This window comes from Ceratosolen solmsi, unplaced genomic scaffold, assembly GCF_000503995.2.
Source record: "Ceratosolen solmsi marchali unplaced genomic scaffold, CerSol_1.0 scaffold13, whole genome shotgun sequence".
Classification (NCBI taxonomy): Eukaryota; Metazoa; Arthropoda; class Insecta; order Hymenoptera; family Agaonidae; genus Ceratosolen; species Ceratosolen solmsi.
The window spans coordinates 4,965,522-4,988,229 of NW_011948418.1; positions in this window are offsets into that span (position 1 = coordinate 4,965,522).

Genomic DNA, 22,708 nt, shown 5'->3' on the forward strand with positions numbered 1-22,708 from the left:
AAATTATTTATATACGAACATTCATAAAATGAAAATTCAAGGTATATCAAGTTTTAATAATATTTTAATGTTTAACTATTCAATTTCTTTGACAAATAAACAAAAAAAAAATAAAAAAAAAAAAAAAAAAAGAAAGAAAGAAAGAAAGTTCTCCTGTGACGCGAAATTGCCTCGTATGTAGTTTCATAACTTTGGCAATTTTCAGTTAAATGAAAATGTAATTTTATTAGCTTTCCGAGATTTTAACATCAGCAAAATATGTCGTCTTAATTCAATTTTAATATTATTTTCAAATACATTATGTAATAAAAGTTCTGCACGAATACTTGACACACGAGGTCAATACTTCTTCTAACCATTTAAGAAGACATTTTTAATAAGAAAGATCACTGGCAAATAAAATTTATTATGTATTAAAACGAAAAAAAAAAGAAAAAACAATGGATTTTCTTAACTTCATAATTAATAATAAACATTATTAATTAAAAAAATATTAATAAAATTAATAATACAATAATACAATTGTATCTTAATACAAATATTATGAATTGAAAACTTGTTCGAAGCTTTTCTGATTTTATACTTTATAATTCTTTTCGTCATAATAATCTATAAATAAATTTGCAATTATATCATATTTTTTAATTGCGTATTGCACATTACATAATATACTATCATCATGTTTTACTCAAATATCGTAAGTTCTATTTCTACTTTTACTGCTTAATACCAAGAATATACATGAAAGTTGATACTACTCCAGTTATAAAACAATTTAATAGTCAACTAAGAGAATAATAGATTTTACGATGATGTAGTATTAAGTTTCGTTTCATTAACTGCCATTGTTAATTGATAATTAATTTTATTTTTAAGTTTCTTTCTATCGTGAACGGGTGAAAACTATAATCTGAAATGTGGATTGTACGTCAAATTATTTCCGGAAATAATCTTAAATTACAAGAAAATTTAGAAATATAGAAAAACTAATGTCATTAGCGTTAAAATGTAACATTACGTAAGGTTAATAGCAGAATATATAATGTATAACTTTCTTTTGTTTTATTTTCACTTGTTCTTGCAAATTGCCTTTAAATAACTTTATCTAATGAAACTCTAAGTGTAAGTTTAAAACTCTAAATCTAAAAAGTCTAAGTGCTTAAATCTGTATTTACATATTTCCTAATATGATTAATCGATAAAATAAAATTAATGCTTTAATCGCTAACCGTACGGCTTGCAACTTACGCCATTAATGTCCCTTTACCTGCTTATCCCATTTATTAACATTTAATGCATTTTCTCAACATAAAACAACGGCAAAAGATCTCGTCAACAAGTATACAACAACGCTAAGTATAAACAACAACTATTTGGACGCTGCTTTAATGTGTGAGTCAAGTAGAACACGTTGTGCAACGCAAACCGAAAAGGCAATGACGACGGCGCCGAGTTACCATTCATGGCACGTAGATTGCTAACCTAACTTGTTTAGCGGTTTTAGCGGTATTTGATTAGTCGAGTGAATTTCCGAAGTGTTTCTCATCGGTGTGTGTGTGTGTGTGTGTGTGTGCGCGCGCGTGCGTGAGTGTGTGCGTGCGCGCGTGAGTATGTGCGCGTGTGCGTGTGTGTGTGCTGACGTAGATGTCGCGTTAGGCGTCATCCGCAAAGATCGGCATAACCGTCTTCTTGCTCTCTTGGCGCGAACATTCTGTCGATAAGATAATTTATCGCCGCCAACGAATCCGCACTGCCAGGTTAGAGTTTGAATTACTGTCATCCGAGGGTGTTGAGAGAGCCGTGGATGGGATTTTTAACAATTGGTAATCGTCATAATTGATTCGACAGTGGCTGGATTGAAATTCGACCGTTACGAAACATCGAAATAATAGCTGATTCACGTTTATTTAATCGAAAATACGCATTTTTTTTTAATTTTTAAATTTCAAATACTAGAGATGGCAGGTTGGAAAAGAAATTCCGTACTCCGACAAATAACATATATATATACATATATCGGTATTCATATTATTTGCATGGAGCGTTATTCGTCACACCCTCAAGTTACATAATTTTTTCGTTGTATAGGCAATTTATTTGAAATATTCTTCATATTCATACCAATGTTGTTGTTTTTTCCTTTTAATTTCGTAAAGTTCATAATTTCAATGTATCGCGAAACGTTTCATTTTATAACATTTTTATGCTTGTATTATTAATTTAGAATAGAAAAGGAGCACCCGTGGTTAATTAAATTTTGTTGCAAATCGTTGTGGTTCGTTTGATTTTTAGCGTAAATTAAAGAAAAATTATTTTTTTTTTGTTTTTCGTGATATTCATTTGAATTTTTAATTTAAGCGCGTAGATAGCATCCATGATAAAACTCTTCGCTTTTAGCATATATGAAACAAACTCAGAAATTTTTTGATTAATACTATTACCGTTTCATGCACTTTGAATTTTTTTTTCATTGGTTAAATTACGACAATAATAAAAGAATAGGATTTTCAATGTTTAATATCTTGAAACATTTACGAAATTACTCCGGACGCTCTCGCATAAAGAAAAGTAAAGAGACAAGAGGGTTGGCAGTTTGAGTAGAAAAGGATCATAATCGCGAGGTATTTCCACCACACAGTTTGTTAATGCAAAGGACTTACCTTGAGAGTAGTTCATGACCTTTCATGTACCTCGGGCTTCACTCCTCGCTGGAGTCGCGACGCCTCGAGGATCCTCTTCGTTTTGTCCCTGCAATCACAAAGAGAAAGCACCTTCATTTAGTGACTTCGCTTTTGATTGAAATTTAATTAAATACGATCCGTAGTGGCCGGGAATTAGGAATATTTCGCGTGGATTATTAAGGGATACGCAATAGCTGGTATGTATAACAATGCACGAATAATACGAATGCTAGTGAGAATTAAGAAATAAATTATTCGTTTAATCCAAGTTTAATTAAGTCCTGCAACTAATATAAATTGAAGTCTATTCAATAAAAAATAGTTGGGATAAATATTCCAAGTATTATTACGCTATAATGAGGGATCATGTCATTAATTAAAATCATAAAGATCAGCTGCAATTTTGAATATGATATTGAAATATGCAGAAATTAATTATTATAATATTTTAAAGGTTAGATGCTCACACAAACTAAGGTTGCGTTAAAAATATATAAACATTCATGGTTAATGATGAGAGAGAAACGATTGTTTATTTGATAATTTATAGCTTCTCCATGTAAAAACAATATTAATACATTCGACAGATTATATAATAAATAAGCAGTGATTATTTCAACAGAAGCACGCTGACACGTACTGTATAATGTTTATAACATTTACAACCTGATATAAAAAATAATTGAAATTTTACACAATATATTCCACATAATCGTAACTTTTGCAATAAAATGAGCGTATATTGGATATAGTTATTGTTTAATGTATCGTATCAAAAAAATGTTTGTATTTGTATTGTTGATATTCTTAATAATAATAATATTTAACAATAAATTTTGTAAATCAGTGCAAATCTGCCTATACAGTTACTGATACTATAAACAAATTTACTTTCATCCAGATATTTAGATATTTAGATGTTTTATGTGTTTCATTTTTCTTTTTTTTTTTTTTTTTTTTTTTTATACGTTTCATAAAATTATTTAAATCTACATAACTATATATGTGCCAAGTATCTTGGGTATTTTGCTTATCCAACGCAACAATAGTCTACCTACATTGTCAGTATATTTATGTAGCTTTCATTTTTTATAATAATATACTTCCTGATACTAATACACAAAACTCATAGTCATCAATGTATTCACGTTAATATAACTACGCATATAATGTAGATGGAAAAGAAAGAAAAAAAAAAACCCTATAAGCGCTCGTAGAAAATGTCCCCGTAAACCATATTATGTACTATAGCAGTTGTATACAAGGTTTCAATAGACTCGAGTTATCTAGGTAAATATCGTTGCACCCGATTCCTTTATGATAATCCAATCCTTTCTCCTTTTTCGTATTTTTGTTCTCTCTCTCTCTCTCTCTCTCTCTTTTCTCCATCGACATACCCGACGTGACTGTGAAACCATTGTTCGCGCCCTCGAGGCCAGCAGAGCGAAATGAAGCTCACAGAGGACCTACATATTGTCCCAAATACATACATACATACATAAATACATACATGCTTGCACACGTACACACGTACACACACACACACGCGCGCGCGCACGCACGCACACATATATATATAGGGAGAAAGAGACCATGAGACATGCAGACGTCGATTTTTTATTCGAGAGAATTCAAACTTTGAATTCTTTCTTTTTATATTAATAATAAAGCCACAACCCGGCGAGACCTCGACGCGTTTACATTTATCGTTATTGCGCCTATCGTATCGACTCTTCCTCGCCTTGCTATTTACTCTTATTATGTCTTCTTGCTGTGGTGCTTTGTTTTTTCCATTTTTACTGCCGTTCGCTAAATATTTATGGTAAGATTGTATGTACATCTTTTGCCCTCCGGTTGTTTCCGATGCTACACGTTTTTGCCATCTTGAATTATGCAGCAACGACGCAAAGTTTCCTTATGACAATGAATGTTAATGTTATGAAAGCTTGGATAATGATAATATATATCGGTAATTAACTCTTTTTAGAAAGTTCGATGGATCAGTGGAAGCTTTTGCGATTCATTTCCAAAGCATTTGTTCATATTAAATAATAGTACAATTGAATAGTTTAAAACATAATTTCGTTCGCAATTTAATTATTTTTCAATTTGAGATATACGCAATCGACTAAATTATTCAAGCATACTATTTTAATCCTCTTTATATTCTTTAGTGACGCGATAAGATCTTAAGGGAATCTTGGACGTTATTAATTAAAATATTGTGTATGCAAAGGCTCGAGGTAGATATTATGTATTAAGGCAGTTATCATACTGTAATAAAATTCAAAAGTTAATGTTATTCCAATGTAAATTCAGGCATGTAATACCAACTATTGCAAACCTAATAAATATTTTTATTTACCAACCTAGTGGCACTTATCATAGATTTTCAACTAACATAAAATTAGTACTTTATGTTTTAAATAAACACTCGACAAAGCTTTATTCTTTCACTTTATATTTTTACCGTTGCGTTATATAGTGCGTTAATCATCTTTAGAATGTAACCAGAGATATAAATGTTCTAAATATAGAAGGAACGTAAGAGCTCGTTATATTAAATGTTGAAATTTTGTGCTGGATTTTTTTTTTTTTTTTTTTTTTTTTTTTTTTTATACGTACGATCGTAAGAAATCGATATACGTATGACAATTATAAATATACCTGTGAATAATGCATAAGTTACATTTAATGGAATTTTATCATGTCAAAATAGAGTACATTTGAATGCTTGGAAAGTTTTTCTTACTCACATATTGGTATTTTTATTCTAACTTATAAGCAATTATTTCTTTCATCTCGCACACACATAGAAATATGGAAACTTTGGCTTCTGACGTTAATTGCGAATCAGCTGTTTCTATTTTTAATAAAACGAATATCGTAGGAAATAGTCGTATTTCATTGATATGATTATTATTTTCTACTCGAAATTATATCTGCTGCTTAAAAATTATTTAAACATTCTTTACAGATGTCGATGTTAACTAATAAGCTGCATGTAAGCTCCCATTATTTACACGAGGATACACGCTTTACACCTATAGGGTGTTCTTATATCGAGTAAAGAATATTGAACGTACTGGACCGGTCATCGTACTGATATTACACTCTGCTAGAGATGGAGAGAGACAGAGACAGAGACAGAGAGAGAGAGAGAGAGAGAGAGAGAAAGAGATTCGCTAATTAGGGCACCAGATGGATATGTCGTTTGCGACTATATCGCCTTACTTAGCCTATAAGTTCCGAACCATATATTACCACACGAGGCTCGAAGCACCATAAGTAGAGTACCGAACAACCTTCTGTTCCTGAATCTCGTATGTTATGTGCTTTCTACTGAAGAAAAGTGCTTAAAATAATGTATATAGAGAGCTTTAGATGTTAGTGCATTCAAATATATGCGATGTAAAAATAATTACGTTTGGGCTTCGTGTTGTTTTATAGGGGCCGAAAATAATCAGGACGATAAATTAGAAGAATTTTTGAGTGTCAGGACAGTATAAAGGGAGCTTCGCTCGCAATTATAATTATTTCATGTTTTGAAGAGCAATTTAAAAAAAAAAAAAAAAAAAAAAAAAAAAAAAAAAAAATGTATGATGTACAAATATAAATACTCAAATTTTAAAGCTTAAAGTAGCTGAGGATTAAATGAATTATAATATCCGAGCTATTTACGACGCAGAAAAATGTTGTCATACAATACAACAATCGGCAAGCAACAGCTACTATTGTTGTATACTCAGACTGACTTATTATAAAAGCATCCGAATGGTGTCTTGAAAAATAATTCGATAAAAACATTTCAGAAAAATAAAATTTATTTGCATATTACTTGTTACTGCTGCTACTTTTATATGAAATCTAACTATTGATAATATAAAATATAGAGAAAAGTTGATTATTAAAACCATAAATCTATTAAATATGATTTATTATTTTATCAATAAAATTTTATTCGCAATTTCTTTATGAAGGTATGTAGAAATAAGGATGGCGAGTGTTTCATTAGAATTGCGATAGTTTTACATTAAAATTATTCCATACAAACAAAGAACGTCACAATTGTTTTACAATTAATAAGAAAAATAAAATCATCAAGTCGCTTGTAATAATATAATAATCTATAATAATATAATCGACGGAGTCATTAACATATTCAACATACGCAATTCGAACCGATCGGAAATAAAACAAAAAGCTGCACTCTCGGAGTTTCATGGGGTCAGTACGATCATTGTTCTCGCCTAGTCTAATTAGAAAATGGTCGGCGCGCGTAGCCTAAAGCGAAGTTAGAGAAATGCCAGAGAGAAACTGAACACGGAATCAATATTTCGGTTTAATTAGACAACATTCCGATAGCCATTAAGAAGCAGCTGCCAACGTGCCGAACCTCACGAGATCACTTCTCCCTCTCGTCCTCTTTCTCTCAGAACGTCGTCCTTACCGTTGTCGCACACCGTGATCCGAGAGAAAGACACAGAGGCCGAGATACAGAAGAACGAGGAAAGAGATATAGATAGGTAGATAGATAGATCGAGAGAGAGAGAGAGAGAGAGAGAGAGAGAGAGAGAGAGAGAGAGAGAGAAAGAGAGAGAGAGAGACAGACAGAGAAGGAGAAAGAGAGAAGGGTTAGCTCGCGGCTCTTGTACGAGAGGCTTATAGATTACACACTGGACGTTAATGCGGCTTCGAAATAGTTTCCGGAACTAATTTACCCACTCTCACTCTCTCCCTCCTCGCAGCTCCATAACGTCGACGCGAATCCTTTCCTCCAGTACTTAGTCTTTTATTCCATCCCTCCCTCGCTATTTCTCTCCCTCTCTCACTCCCTCTCTCTCTCTCTCTCTCTCTCTCTCTCTCTCTCTCATTCTCTCTTTGAATCTTCTCACAATTCTCTATCTCTATTCAGCGATCTACTCTCTTTATTCCTCTACTGTTATCAACCCCGTAAAATCGCGAGGTGATTTTACTTCACTGTGCGCAATCCTCGGGCAATCTAAGGAAGATTTTGAATTCCCAAGTTCCCATCTTATGTGGCAAAGTTTTGGAGAATTCCCGCGTGCTTTTCCTCTCCCACCACTCACCCATCGCGAATAGTGACATTTTTCGGAGATAATGCGAAAACTTGAGCCACGCGTGGTACATCTTTATGTATTTTTGGCAAAAGAGCGGAGTATAAAGGCATTAAGCGCGACTTGTTGAAGCGTGCATTAGGCGCCGTAATGCCCCGCAAACATGAACAGTCGCAGCTCTTGTCACGATGCATCCTGACTTTTAAAAAGTTGGACCATGCAGGAGTGTGTGCGAAATGCCTATAGCCATGTATGCCCTATTTACATTTTCCTCGGCATTGGTGGAAGGAGGGATGCACAAATGGAAATACGTCGGTCGCTCCATTGAACGTTTTATATACGCGCACGTCTATGACAATGGGGATGGGGTTAGGCTAGGGGGTTAGAAGATGGGGGAACAATGAAATTTAATTTATCGGGCAGTAAACGGAAGTCGATGTTTCGTTGTGCTTCTACTCCAGACTTGGAGAGTACACACAAGCTCGATCATCGATGCTTTTTCAACTAATGCATAGCTCTTTACTTTTTTTTTTTTTTTTTTTTTTTTTTTTTTTTTTTTTTTTTTGTATTAATGATCGCTTTTATTTTGTCTGTTTATGGCGATCACATGATGTAAAATATTATTAAACATATTGAAATTGATATTAACCAGTGTTGGATTATCAATAGGTACTGTATAATGCAAACGTTTCAATTACAGCTACAAAAATTTTTTAAAAAGGAGAAAGCGAACGTAATTTGGACAATTGAATGAAAAACTTGATATTTCAATTTATCAAGTGTATTGCAAAAGATTACGCTTCGTTACACACGCGCGCACACACACACACACACACGCGCGCACGCACGCTCGCACAAATATATATATTTTATACTATTGGTAGTTCATGTAAGTATTCATATGTAAAAGAGGCAGGTAAAATATACGATATTGTATAAAAAATTTCCTTAACATAGCTTATTTCCAATTTTAATATAATATTTTTATTAAATGATTTTTATTAATTCTAATACGTACTTCATTATATTTCGATAAAATCATTAAATGATATTTTTAATGTAAAATATTTGTATTAGTCAACGATTAATTTAATACATTATAATGCAATTGCGAGAGTATAGATAAATCTTGATTTAAAGATTATTTTAAAAGAAAATGTGTTTATCACACATTTTAATCATTTGAAATACTAATTCGTCAATAACGAAATAAAGAAAATTCATGGTCTTGATACATAAAATAAGATAAATGAATTGCTAATTTTATCTCAATAACGATGAAATTGCATGTGTTGTACATTATATATGTGTATATTTGATCGAATATTCTTTACACACAAATTAAAAAACTGATAGCGAATAATTTTGATGGAGCATTATATTAATTTTCTCATTACCCATACTCTTTCTCTTACTCTCTCTCTCTCTCTCTCTCTCTCTCTCTCTCTCTGTCTGTCTGTCTGTCTGTCTGTCTCGCACATTCTAGTTCCTCTCTTGTTTTTCCTCTATTATGCCGCTTTTTCATTCTTATTATTTTCTAGAGCTAAACAAACACCCTGGAGGCCTCGAACAAGCGCGTGAATATTCGTTTGCAAAAGACCACCAGTACTATAAGTTATAAACTTATCTCTTTTTCTTCCTCTTTCTTTCTTTCTCTCGCTGTATATTGAAAATCCCTTGGCTGTTTTACTTCTTATACCCAATAATTCCTCACCCTCGCGACTCTTACTCTTTATTCCCAGTCCTAGTATTTGTAATTTAATTTTTCAGCGAGACGACTGCATGCATTGTATTAACAGCCATGTCTCACTGTTGCGTGTAAGTAAATCATGAGTCATTCTTTGGTAAGCCAATGTCTGTTTGAATATATTTGCAAAAAGGACCCCTAAATAAGGATATACGCAAGAAACGTGCCGCGATGCGCAACTGAGTTATATGTATCTCTAATGACAAACGGAGGGTTCGAACGAGCCGAACTAATTGTGATGGGAAATAAGTTCAAAAAATTTTATTGCACTTGGAAATAATATGACTTTAGTCTAGGAAGTTAATAAAATTAAATGAATTATTATTTCGTAATGTTTCTTACGCAGTTATTGTAATCATATTGAAAAATTAGTAATCTTTATAAGAATGTATTAGTCGTGTCTAAATGTTGTTAAAAAACTCAATAGAACTGCTCCATAAAATTACTTATGATTCATTTTCAATATTGTTTTTTGCCATTACTGAAAGTAAATTAGTATGATTAAATGTTACATTAATAAAAATCTTTGTATTTGTTATTATTATATAACAAATTTCGAATAACACCCCCCCGCCCCTCTATCTCTCTCTCTCCCTATATATATATATATATATATATGTATATACATTTTATTTTGTATGTGGCATATTTGTGTAAATTATATTGTTTCTTGACTAGAATTATAAATATACCTATTAATATTAAATGTTAGAACAATTTCAAAAATTGTAGCAAACTTTTTTTTTTTCAACCGCCCACAAGTTCTTGATATCACACCAATATATTATCAAGTATTGCAGTTCTTCAAAGTGCGAACATTATTTTTCTAAATTATTAAATTCCGCAAATTCTTAGGAAAGATTATTGGCGAATGTGGTAGATTTAGATGAGAAATTCAAACCTCACCTCCTCCCTGTCAATGCTCCCCCCCAAAAATGTTCAATCCCCAAGGCTTTTATATCCAGAAATGCCGTTCATGAATCATCCATGGACAAACAACAAGCGCTCGGTCTCGTTCTTACAAAAAACCGGGACTATAAGGAGCGACTTGTACGCACGTCACGGTGACGCGATCAGAGTTGTCAGTAGGTGGCGGAGGAGGATAGAAGGGGGATTTCCGTGTTAAAGCCACGTGAGTTTTACGAGCCACTCGCCGTAACGCGTCGGCCCAAGATCCATAAAAATCAATCGATCCAATGATTACCACGTACACAGCCAAGTGTTATGCGTATAGATGTAGGTAAGTGAACTAAGGACGGAGCATAGAGGGATAAGATCACTTTGCTTTTCCTTTCCGTTGCCTTTTCACCCTTTTACTCGTGCTTTTTTTTTTTAAGTAAGTAGTTACTTTGTTGGGTAGTTGAGCGTCGTCAAAAGGGTGGTGAGTATAGCTTTGGAGGTAAAGTAAGTTATTACTTTACTCTACTATTACAATTTGCATATTGTTCTTTTATTCTATGATTATTTTTTATTCCTTGGCTTGAGATTGGCAGATAAAATTTTTTATCACAAAATGGTAAAGTACGTTTTCAAGTTGTGCATCTAATTTTTAAGCACTTGCTAGTAACTGATAACATATATATATATATATATATATTATATATATTAAGTGACTCGGTAAACGAAGAAAAACAAGGTCAAATAAATATTTTCAAACAAATTGCTATCTATTAAGAAAAATTCACCAATGAAAGTGGGCTCGTATAGTCTTTTATAGACTTTAGTTTTTCCCCGTCCAAAAGCACTTTACAAAATACCTACAAAAACTTTAAATTTAATGAAAAAAGTTGTGCCATAAGTATGCATTCCAATATAACGCATTTAACACCACTTAATATTAATTGTACAAACTTGTTTAACTACCACGTTTTAACGTTTAAAAAACATAAGGCAGTATAAATATATTGTATGAATTCTATTAATAATAGATATAAGCTTAGAAATTCGTTAGAGCCAATGCACGTTCTTCAATATAAAATATTTGAACTTTTAAGTAAGAGAAATTATATTGAAAAATGTAATGAAATTATACTTTTTTCGAATATAAACAATATTCTAATGCCCAAGAAAATTTAATAAATATTATTTTAGTTAAAAGTGAAGTGTAGAAGAAAAAAATTATTTTTTATAAATTACCCCTATAAATAGTAAATATTTTAAACCGGCAGTTTTACATGAAAAATTACAAAAAGCTTGTGTCGGTTGAAGGAGGTTTGAAGATAAAAATTCTCTATAAAATGCAGAATATATTTTACTACTTTTTTAAAACCTTGAGCTTGGGGAAAAGAAATCAATATTTAAAACTATATTGCACTGTTTTTTATAGTAGATTTTTTTTTTTTTTTTTTTTTTTAGACAAATTTTAAATTAAAATTAGGTATTAAAATATATGTATAATTTTTTTTCTAATAAAGGCAATAATATCAATTATTATATATATATATATATATATATATGCATGTGTTTATGAATTATAATTAAAAAGATGTTATTATAGTTTAAATTAATCTGACGATAAAAAGAAAAGTCAAGAATCCACAGCAATCGTCGAAGAATTGCTCGGAGGTGAATAAGTAAATTTTATCTTATAGATTGACTCAAGGTCGGCAGAGAAAGACTCTCTATTTCTGCTTTTGTCGTTAAACAGCAAGAATTTGAATGGTAAAGACAAGGCAAAATAAAGGTAAATTAAAAGGCCGATGATCATCCATTAATCTCGAGGGGATAAAGCGATTAGCGATTGTCAATGCTGAATAAAATGGCAGGCATAAATGAATAATGTTGAATATTCTGCGAAAGAGAGGGAAAATCAGGAGATTAAAGAAGTGAAGGTAAGTAGATTAAGTCTGCACCATTTTTTATATTTATTATAATTTTCATTGCTATATATCCGTCTTTTTTTTTTCTTCATCATTTTACGCTTATTATGTATTATACGGTATTCGTATTACATAACACATTTACGGAAAATTAAATTGTACATTATTAAAAGGTAATAGAAATTATTTTATAAATGTTATAAGTATATGTATATAGTGGAAAATTATGAAATATCAATATTGTGAAATATAAAATATCGATACAGGTTTATTTAAAACATTCTACATCAATTTTGTATTTAATTTTATCTCGATGATTTTTTAATTTTCAATTGTGTTATTTTCACTTTTTTATTTTGCCTATTAGTAGTGGTAGTAATATTTTTATACGAATGTTAAAAACCAATTAGTGGATGCTTGCCGATATAAAATATGTTCATTCGACAATATCAGAAAATACATGTAATTGCGTTATCGTTCTTCCTACTCTGAGCACTTTTATTGTTATTCGTTATCATTTGCGTCATCTGTACGTTAGAAATAACGCTAAATAAGTTGATCACTAACACTCATATTAACCATTGCATTACTCATGTCACACAATAATTATAATAAAAATAATTAATAATTATACTTAAAAATTGAATATTCAGTAATTTTTGTGTATAAAATGCTTTGGTAACTATGTAATATAAATTGGATATATCACGATTAAAATAAATGCCTAAAATTATTATATAAGATTACGGAAATCATAAAAATTTGCTTAATATAACGCGACGCTTTTAATTCCTGACATTCTCCCAGTAAGCATAAAATAAACTCAACAGAATTTGCAATTAAACGCCGTAGCCAAGGTAGAAACTAATGTACGCAAAAAGTAAGCAAAGTGAGAGAGAGAGAGAGAGAGAGAAAAGTGGAAAAGAAAGCTGTTCGCTTCTCGCCACAAATTTTATCGCGCGGACCGCGAGTCCCGAGTATAAAATGCAAAATGGATCAGCAAGCAATAAGTGCGAGCAAGGCATTTTATGAGATACAAAGGAAGGTTGGAGTGGAGGAGACACAAGTTGCGAGATGGAAAAGCTTGGGATGAGAGGCACGACGAGTAAGTTATACCACGAGTGCGTAAAACCGTAGAGAAACGAAGGCCGCGTTCTCGCGATGATTGCCAGGGCTGCGCCGACCGTTCCTTTATTGCGCAGTTGACGTGGAATCCGTGACTTTTATTTTGCTTTTTAAAAATAATTACAGCTGCCTCATTGGAAAGTGAGCCTGGATCGCACTTCCGACGATTCGAGGCTGTAGGTAACGTAACGGAATACGAGATAATGTTACGCTTTTACGTCAATTATCGCTCGGGGATTTCACGGCTCGTGCAGAGTGCGGATGATTTGACTTTAAATCCGTCAATGCAAAATGGCATTAGACTTCACCACTAATGGTCATTTAATTTAATATCGCGATTAATGTTTATTAGAGGTCGTTGTGACAAGCGTCATGATTTATTTGCTTACAAAATTATTCTCAGGTATTTATTCGACTTTGGAAAGCAGTAAATAGAATGATAATTTTACGAAAAGATAATTGCGTATAAAGTGTTTCTTATACGGTGTACATTACATTGCAATATGTATTGCACTATTTTTGTCGAAGATTGTGTTAAAGGTTACGCATTTTACTTGTACTTTAGTAATTTATTTATTTATTTTTTTTTTTTTTTCAATACTGCTATTCGATTTCACTTGAATATTCGCTTACATAATTTATCTACGTTATTAAATCGATTATCGAGATAAAATTTTTTTTCAACCATTTTTTAATTAAATAACACACAAACATCCATGTAATTTATCTAATATACATATATATATATATATATATATATATATATATATATATAATTTATAATCTATTATTTCTTTATTTTTGTTAATCACTAAGAGCTACGTCATTATGGATGTTTACTCTATAAAGAACAATAAATAAAAAACTTTGTATATTGAAATTTTTGATATTTTCATGATCAGCAGAGAATATTTCTATATTACCTTATACCTATAAATAACCGATAAAACTGAAATAACTAAGGTTTTAAGGCTTTAAAAACTTCTGTCACATTAATTCGTAAAGTCAATGACTTTAATTACTCCAATGGCAACCATAATATATCATTATATTATTAAGTGATGAAATATTTCACTGTTTAGTTCGAATAAGTCATTAATATACGATACATCTTTCATCCCATGCCACTCGAACTTCATCGCACACTCCTTTCAAGCTAACCGATTGGTTTCTCATAATTTCCAACCTGGAATATTGCCGAAAAGCATCAGCCACGGCCAAATGTTCAATATATTAAAGTCGAATGAATAACATAGCCAGCACTTACCGACTGCGCCCACAACATTAAATTTTCGGCGCACAGTAAATCTCGGCCTGCCTTGTCCTACCACCCAGCAAGAGCCATTATAAGCCAACGTAAGATCAGCGAGAAAATCCATCCACATTACTAAATTACACAATGTAAACATTCGAGTCATCGCTCGTACCTCTACAATGGCTATCATCCTCTGTCCGCGAATGAAATAATTTACAAGCCAAAGTCCGTAATTATCGTCTCCGCGGAGTTGTATTTCAATCGGGCCACGTGATTTCATGCGAGCTGGCCTTAAGAGCGATCATTAACCTTGCGGGCGCCATATAATCATGGCCATTATTATTTTCGCGATGCCCGATGGACTCGGTGACTACCGTCAATCACCATCCCATCGAGATACGGATAGCGCAATGATTTTATGAAACATCGATTAATTATGCGACACGAGACACGGCATCCGAATCTGTTTGCTTAGCCTTTACCTCGCGAATCTTACGACCTCATCGCGAAACTTCGACGAGCCTTCTCAACATCGAGATTGAGTAATTATTTCAACTACCTTGCGATATTTTTATGAACGAGCATATGCGCTGTAAGTCCTTTTACCGTGACTAACGAAAATTATAAAGGATGTTTGTTGTATGTACTACTTTAAATCGTGTTTTACTTCTTTTCATCGTACACGCGATAATTCATAAGTTCAGTTTTCATTCCATTCTTAAGATTATTTAATTCATAATCGTTTATTTTTATTCGACAGAGGGGCTCCTATTTGCTTATTCGAAAAAAGCTTGTGAAAAGTTAAATAATCTTCAAGTTTTAAAGGTTTTAATTTTGATGCTGTCGTATGGTGAAAGGAAAAACCAGTTTTGAAGAAAAAAAAAACGTGCGCGTAATAGCATATTTCTTGTATTTCACGTTGAAAACCTTTTGTTCGTGGCTTTGGCGTGGCCAGGCCAGGGAATCTACAACACCTGGCACAACTTTTCTCTGTCAGCCGTAATACTCTTCTTTTATCATAACCACTGCTATTTATATAATAATGCAGAGATTCCTTTGCCGTTATTTAATTAGTATGACATTGGTCGTGGATTAAATCAAGAAAATAATGTCAGATTCATCGTACAATCAATTATATAAAGAACGATGCGATACACGTTAGACTAGATCGGTATTGGTAAATGATACACGTTTCATAATTCGGTAGTCATTTATCTGTATTTAATACCGAATACTTGACAAAGTGAGAATAAATGCTTTACGCGCCTATCTTTAAATCGACAATAATTTCTCATTTACGAAGTGTCAATTAATAATTAATCGAGCAGTGGCTATTGTTCGCCATTTATAAATATCGCAGCGACGTTATTGTATTAGGGAAATAAGGACATAAGTTATGTGAAAATAGTGGGCGCGATATTAAGACAAAATTTTCCAAGTCTCAAATTTATAAAGGTCGTAAATGAAATTGGATGTCAAATCGAGGGAGAATCAAAGTATCTGTCACAAACGCCAACAAAATATCTAGCGAGATCGGATGATTCCGCTGGGAGGATCATAAAGTCCTCGAAATATCTCGATGTCGAAGAACTCTGACAAGGACTTTGCGCGATGCGAGATTCAGAATCGTTCAGTTGGAAATTGGAATTGGAACGAGGCACATTGTTTCTAGATCACATCAAAACAAGTTTTTGATAAACAAACGAGTAAGTAAAATTCTAAACGGACCAAATTACTCCTTGTTTTTTTTGTTTATTTGTTTGTTTGTTTGTTAATGATTGGGAGTTAGGCGAAATATTTATTAGAAATGAATTAAAAAAACAGAATGTTAACCTACAAATGAATAATCAGTTAATTTTTAGATATGCAGCGAAACGAATGAAAATACGGTTTTCCCTATATTATTTGTAAAATGAATTTTTTTACATTTATACAAACTTTTTATACAAACTTTAATAAATACATATTAAGTGAATCCAAGCCGATCATTAGTTACAATTTAATTCGAGGTAGCTAAATTACACTCTATGCTTTGTAATTAATTTCTTTATTGTGGTCTTCTTCACGAAATTGCTGATAATTAGACGACATAACCAAGTAAAGCAAACTACCAGCTGCGCTCTTTGAAACACGATTCCCTCTCGTTTCCTCTCTTTCAACTTACTATACGATATGCTGCATATATATCTCTTCACATATTGTGTCTTACATATATATGCACAAATTATCAATAATTATTCGAAGCATGTAAATACGTAAATTATAAATATTAACGAATAATCTTGCAGATGGATTAAACGTAGTTCTATTATTAATGAAATTTGAGAATTTAAAGATATTATTTTCAGCAAATTTTTTGCACATTTCATTTTAACATATATATATATATATATATGTATGTATCAATGTTCATCCAATTGCCATTTATTCATAATAATCTAAAATTATTTATGAAATTTTCTGTCTCAATAATATTGTAATTGCAACAATAAGATTTTTGACACTTTTGGCTTTGTAGTAGTTTAAACAGGATAATTAATTATTTAATTAAAAAAAAAAAAATTTCCTCAGAAATGAATAGAAAATAAAACAATCTCTTCATACGTTTAAGTATCATTCGTCACAATATTGTTGGATTATCCAATTAAAATTCCCGACAAATAGTATTGTTAGATAATTCATAAATTAATTTCAACTCATATCTAATTTTTCATTGGTTTTTTTTTTCTTCACATTTTCCATACGAATGGCATTTAGATCGAAAGCTAATAATTTTGATAAAATACTCAAGTTCAATTCATTGCCTCCGACCTGAATCGTCATATTAAAAATGTTGACATCTTATTGCGTAGCATAATTAAAGTTTACGAATCGAATACGACTCTACCAAAATATTTTCAGACACACGTAGTAGCAAATAAATGTTTTGTCCACGCTTATGGAAACCTACTGGCACATGCATATAAAAGCCCGAGTTCTATGGCTATGAAATGTGAAACGTCGGTCGTTTCACCGAGTAATTCCCCGGGGCGCGGAGAGCCGAGTTCTATAGTTACGCGAAGAGGCGGCGAGGAGTTCGAGGATAGTCGTGCGTTAGAATCTTGGCAAATTACAAAGTCCGCGGGAGATAAAAATCCAAAGGAGGATGAGTTGCCGGCGAGTCGATCGTCCGGTCGGTCGGGTTTCAGAACGGGGTAGTGTGAATATTTAGGGCTGAAGTGGCTCGGCAAAAGGGGGTTGTGTATGTGCGTGTGCGTGTGTGTGTGGGGGGGGGGGGGGTCAAGTGAGGTGAGCAAATACTCGAACGTCAACGCTTCCGTACAGTGGAGCTACGTCATGTCGCTTTTTGTGCCCGAATTGCTAACGGGGAGTTGAGGGAAATTGTCGAGAAGCAGAGGAGTGAGAGGGAATCCCGGCAATTTCCAAAGTCCAGAGACGGAAAATTCGCAAATAAAAAGAAATATACGAGGCTAAATTTCATGTCTTAAATGTACCGTTTTTGCAAATGTGGATTCTTCGACTCTAATGATATGATTCGCTTGTTCAAAAACAATGCTAATCAGCGAAACGATAAGTGCGCGTAATTTTGTATTCCGAGTTGTTTGATTTTACTTGGAAATTATCGGAGCATTTCCAAGTAAAAATTAAGCTGAGATATACCACCTTTGCATAAACAATAGTAACGATTTCATTTATGATAATTTGCATTTCTTCTAATAGCAAAATCAAGCGCGCAACTCGATGTTCCGAAAGTTTGATGAAGTTCTACGAATCTCACGGCTAAAGGATAAAAAAATAAATAAATAAATGCTCTACGATATCGTCATAGGTTTCTGCGGTGCAATTACAATTAAAATTAATTTTCCTCTCGATAGCGCTTGAGCCCTATTAATTAAAGCAAATTCGACGTTCGTTCGTCATTTGACCGAGACTAGTAAGCATCGTTCAACGAAAATTCCGACACATCAGACATTTCCCCCGAAGACTACCAACATATACAACATTCGTAAAAATCTCGCTAAAAATTCATGGAAAAAGATCCGCTAAAGGGGGAATGGAGCGAGGCAAACCGTTTGCATTTAACAAGGTAACTCGATATTACTCCAATTTTTGCACGAGAGCATCAATCGGCCGCTGCTGTGTGCGAACGAGTCACCAATCGGCAAAGCCGAAGCGCATTGTTAACGTGCAGCTATTAGAATTGTCGCCGAAGTAACCGATACGAGATTGGCAAAGTTTCGCCAAGTGACGTACCTGAATAAATCCGATGCCACGGTTCACTCTTCTACGCAAATTGCGTGTCGCCGCCTTTGAAAGCACGCCACTTGATATTCATCGAACCTCGCGATTTTTAGACGTTGACTGGCTTGGCGTTTTTCTTTGCAGCCGCGCGACTTTGTAAATCACGCAGTCAACTTGCGCTGTACATTGCATTATTGATATTAGATTTTAATATCAATGAGATACGGCAGACGTTGGCTATGTGTAAGGAAAAGTTTTCCAAGAATGAATTACCTCTCTGTTTTTATGCTACGTCTTTCTTATTTAGATTTTGTAGTGCTTGCAAATTTATCTTATTTCAAGGCAAGAATAATCTGCACTTAGTAGAAGAACGCCGTAAAATATTAAAAATCATGCGAAAAATTACATGACACTTTTTTTTTTACAATAATCACCATATTACATAAAATGGTTATCCAATTTAACATTTCATTATCTAATTTCAGGTACAACAATAAATGTGATATGATGCAATAATAATAATAACGAATATTGAAGAATGAATTTTAATAATAGTCGGAGTAAGACTATTGTAATAAAGAAATATGTGTTTAGGAGAGAAACGAAAAAGCATATTATTTTATTTATGTATAGAAAATAATTTCTATTATATTTTGGGTAATTTTTCCAATGTACTCGAAATTTCTTAACTTAATGATGATAATATGAATAGAATAAAAGTGATAAATAGATAATTGTAATAAATTGGAAAATTGAAAACTATGTATGATTCGTACATAAACATCTTTTTTATATTTAAATTTTTTATAAATGAATTATAATGGTAACTAAGAGTAATGATATTTATTTTTATTAATATACTTGTTCTAGTATAAATGCTCATAAAGGATACAAGGAGAGAAATATGCCTGAAAAATCAAAACTTGTAAAATAATATCTAAAAACAAATGCATCATCTTTAAAAATTTATGATATTGAAACTATATAGTAGCTTTATAAATTAAAAATAAGAAAATTGAAATTCATATCATATATATGTCTTTGCAATAGATTTTCAAATGATCACGAAACCAATTAAACTACAGTAGCATTGATAGATATATCTAATGAATTTGGAAATTAAAAGTCATATAATTGTTAAAACTATTTTATCTTCATATTCCTTTTTATAAAATTGATATTTCATACTTATATAATACAAAAACTTATAAATTAAAAAAAAAAATTCATTTAGAGCATCATGTTAAAAATATTTTTCAATTTCTGCAAAATTGTAAAGCAATGCATTCGAGCTCGCAATCAATCACTTTTATAAAAAAAAAAAAAAAAAAAAAGTAAAGTTTATAACAAATTTGATTTAGCAGGAGCGAAAATTATTCAATATTACTCATTATTCTCAATATATTCATTAATTTATCTTACATTTTACACGTCGCCATTGAAATACTTATTTAATAATACAAAAGTTCCATAGATTATATAAGTTGGACATTATTCGACGATATATGACATATTTACCAACTTTGAATTTAACTACTTGCAATTCAGTAAATTTTTTTTATCAATTTTACTATGCATTTAATTATACTTGTTTAAGCAGAAAATTTTTTAAATCAAAGGGATTTCGTTTAATTTTATATGGAATTTAAGTTAAGGTGATATTGATATGATGTAAAACGTAATTAATTGAGCATTTTGACAGCTACGAAAGGTTTTTTTTTTTTTTTTTTTTTTTTTTTTTTTTTTTTTAATTATAGTTTATCACAGAAAATAGTCATGATATGCTAGAAAATCTCTATTACTTGTATTAAAAACTTTATACAATTGTAAAGTTTTAATTTGGTTTAATGATATGGTTAAAACTAATTACAGCATCTATAATAAGAATCTAATAATCTGTCTCTCGACGCTTAACATAATATATAACAGGAATAACAATACGTTCTAGCTCTACAATTTGCCTTAATGAGTTTAATAAGTGATATTGTAATGCCTGAAATAAAACGACTTTGCTCAATGACGTATTATCGTCGAATTATTTGTTCGATTAGTTGTGATTAGGCCCAAAAGCATCCAAAAGCATCCCAAGTTATACGAGTCGGAAAATATATTTTCGAAGGAAAAAATCGAGCTCAGTTAATACAAACTTTTCGTTATAATTGATTGACTCGCTTTATCCCCTTTCTCCCTGAGAGCTTTAAAAGATTCAAAGCTGCAGTCCAAGCGAAATGAAAAACTCGGCTCTGTATAAAATCCGTATTGCCGCGTAGAAAAAAAAAAGAAAAAAAAATGAAAGAAAAAAAAAAAGGAAGGAAGAGAAACGAGGTTATATCGATCGCCAGTCGTTTTCGCAGTACTTTTTTATGTAGCGATTTGGAATTACAGTTGGCCATCGGAATTAGTATTCCGCGCAGTTGGAGCGTTTCTTCACTTCGGCACCCATTGCCGCTTCGTCCGCGCAAAAGACTCGGATTTATAAAGCTGCTGTACAGTGCACTGGCTGCTCGAAATTAAGGACCTGTAAATCTGCGATCTCGAATTAGTATTCCGGCTAACACCTTGCTACTCTTTCCAAGAACTTTCCATCTCTTCCTCGTCCCCCTCCCGCCGCCGCCGCTCCAACTCGCCCGACACCGACAGCAACACCGTCTCTTTCTTTCGTTCTCTCACTATCCCTTGTCTCCCCTCTCTGTCTATTATATATGTGCGTGTATCTCTCCTAGACCTTTTTTTATGGGCGAAAAGTAAGAAAAGAGACACGGAAGAGTAGTCATTTATTTAAGACTACCATACAAATCTGCATTCGTTTAAGTTATTATTGAAAACAAGGCTTAAAGTGATGAAACGTCTGTTTCTGTCTCGCCAGCTTACCTAATTGAAGAAAAGCAAACTCGACAATCAGCAAAGTTCAATAATTATGATTACTGAGATGAAATACGTGGACGAAACGTTTTTCTAGACATTTTTCTAATTTTCATGTCTCATCGACGACAACATAAAAGTATAGTAGCCCATTCCAAGAATTATAAATAAAATAAAATAAAAATGTAATAAAGAGTGAAAAGTATACTCGAATAATGTGATCGATCACAGTATGCAATTTTCCACTTACTTTCCATTATGGCACTTGTCTAAAACATGTCAATTTATTTTTGGAACAGTCTAAAAATAATCTGGAATTTTATGAATTTAGACATTATAATATCTCGTTACGTATTCATATGTGTGTGTGTGTGTGTGTGTGTGTGTGTGTATGTCTGTGTGTAAGAGTATTGACAATCAAGTTCAGGCAAATCACTTCAAAGTTTTACGACTGTAGTCACTATAACCGGTTATACTAATAAAATTTACGTATATCACGGATCTTCATCAATGGCCAGTTGAATGAATATGTGAAATTCGATCGTATAAAAGATCCCGCAATGTTTATAGTTGATTGTCTATGTTTTTCATCATTATGTAAAAATATACTTAGTTTGAACGATAGAATTAAAGATTTGCACAATTTTATATTCCTATGGCATCTTGAATTATAGATTCGTTAGTTTTTACAAGCCTATGCACATGGTGATAAAATGAAATAAATATGAGCTCGGTCATCGTTGTATGTGATGAGAGATAAAGATTCGTTAAAACGTCGATTCGATCTATCCGAATATCCTTAATGTCGTACTCTATATGACGCAGGAAGTTACCATCTATGAATGAAGAATTATTTCGATTCTTAGCCGTGAAATGTCGATTAGCATGAAAAACATCGA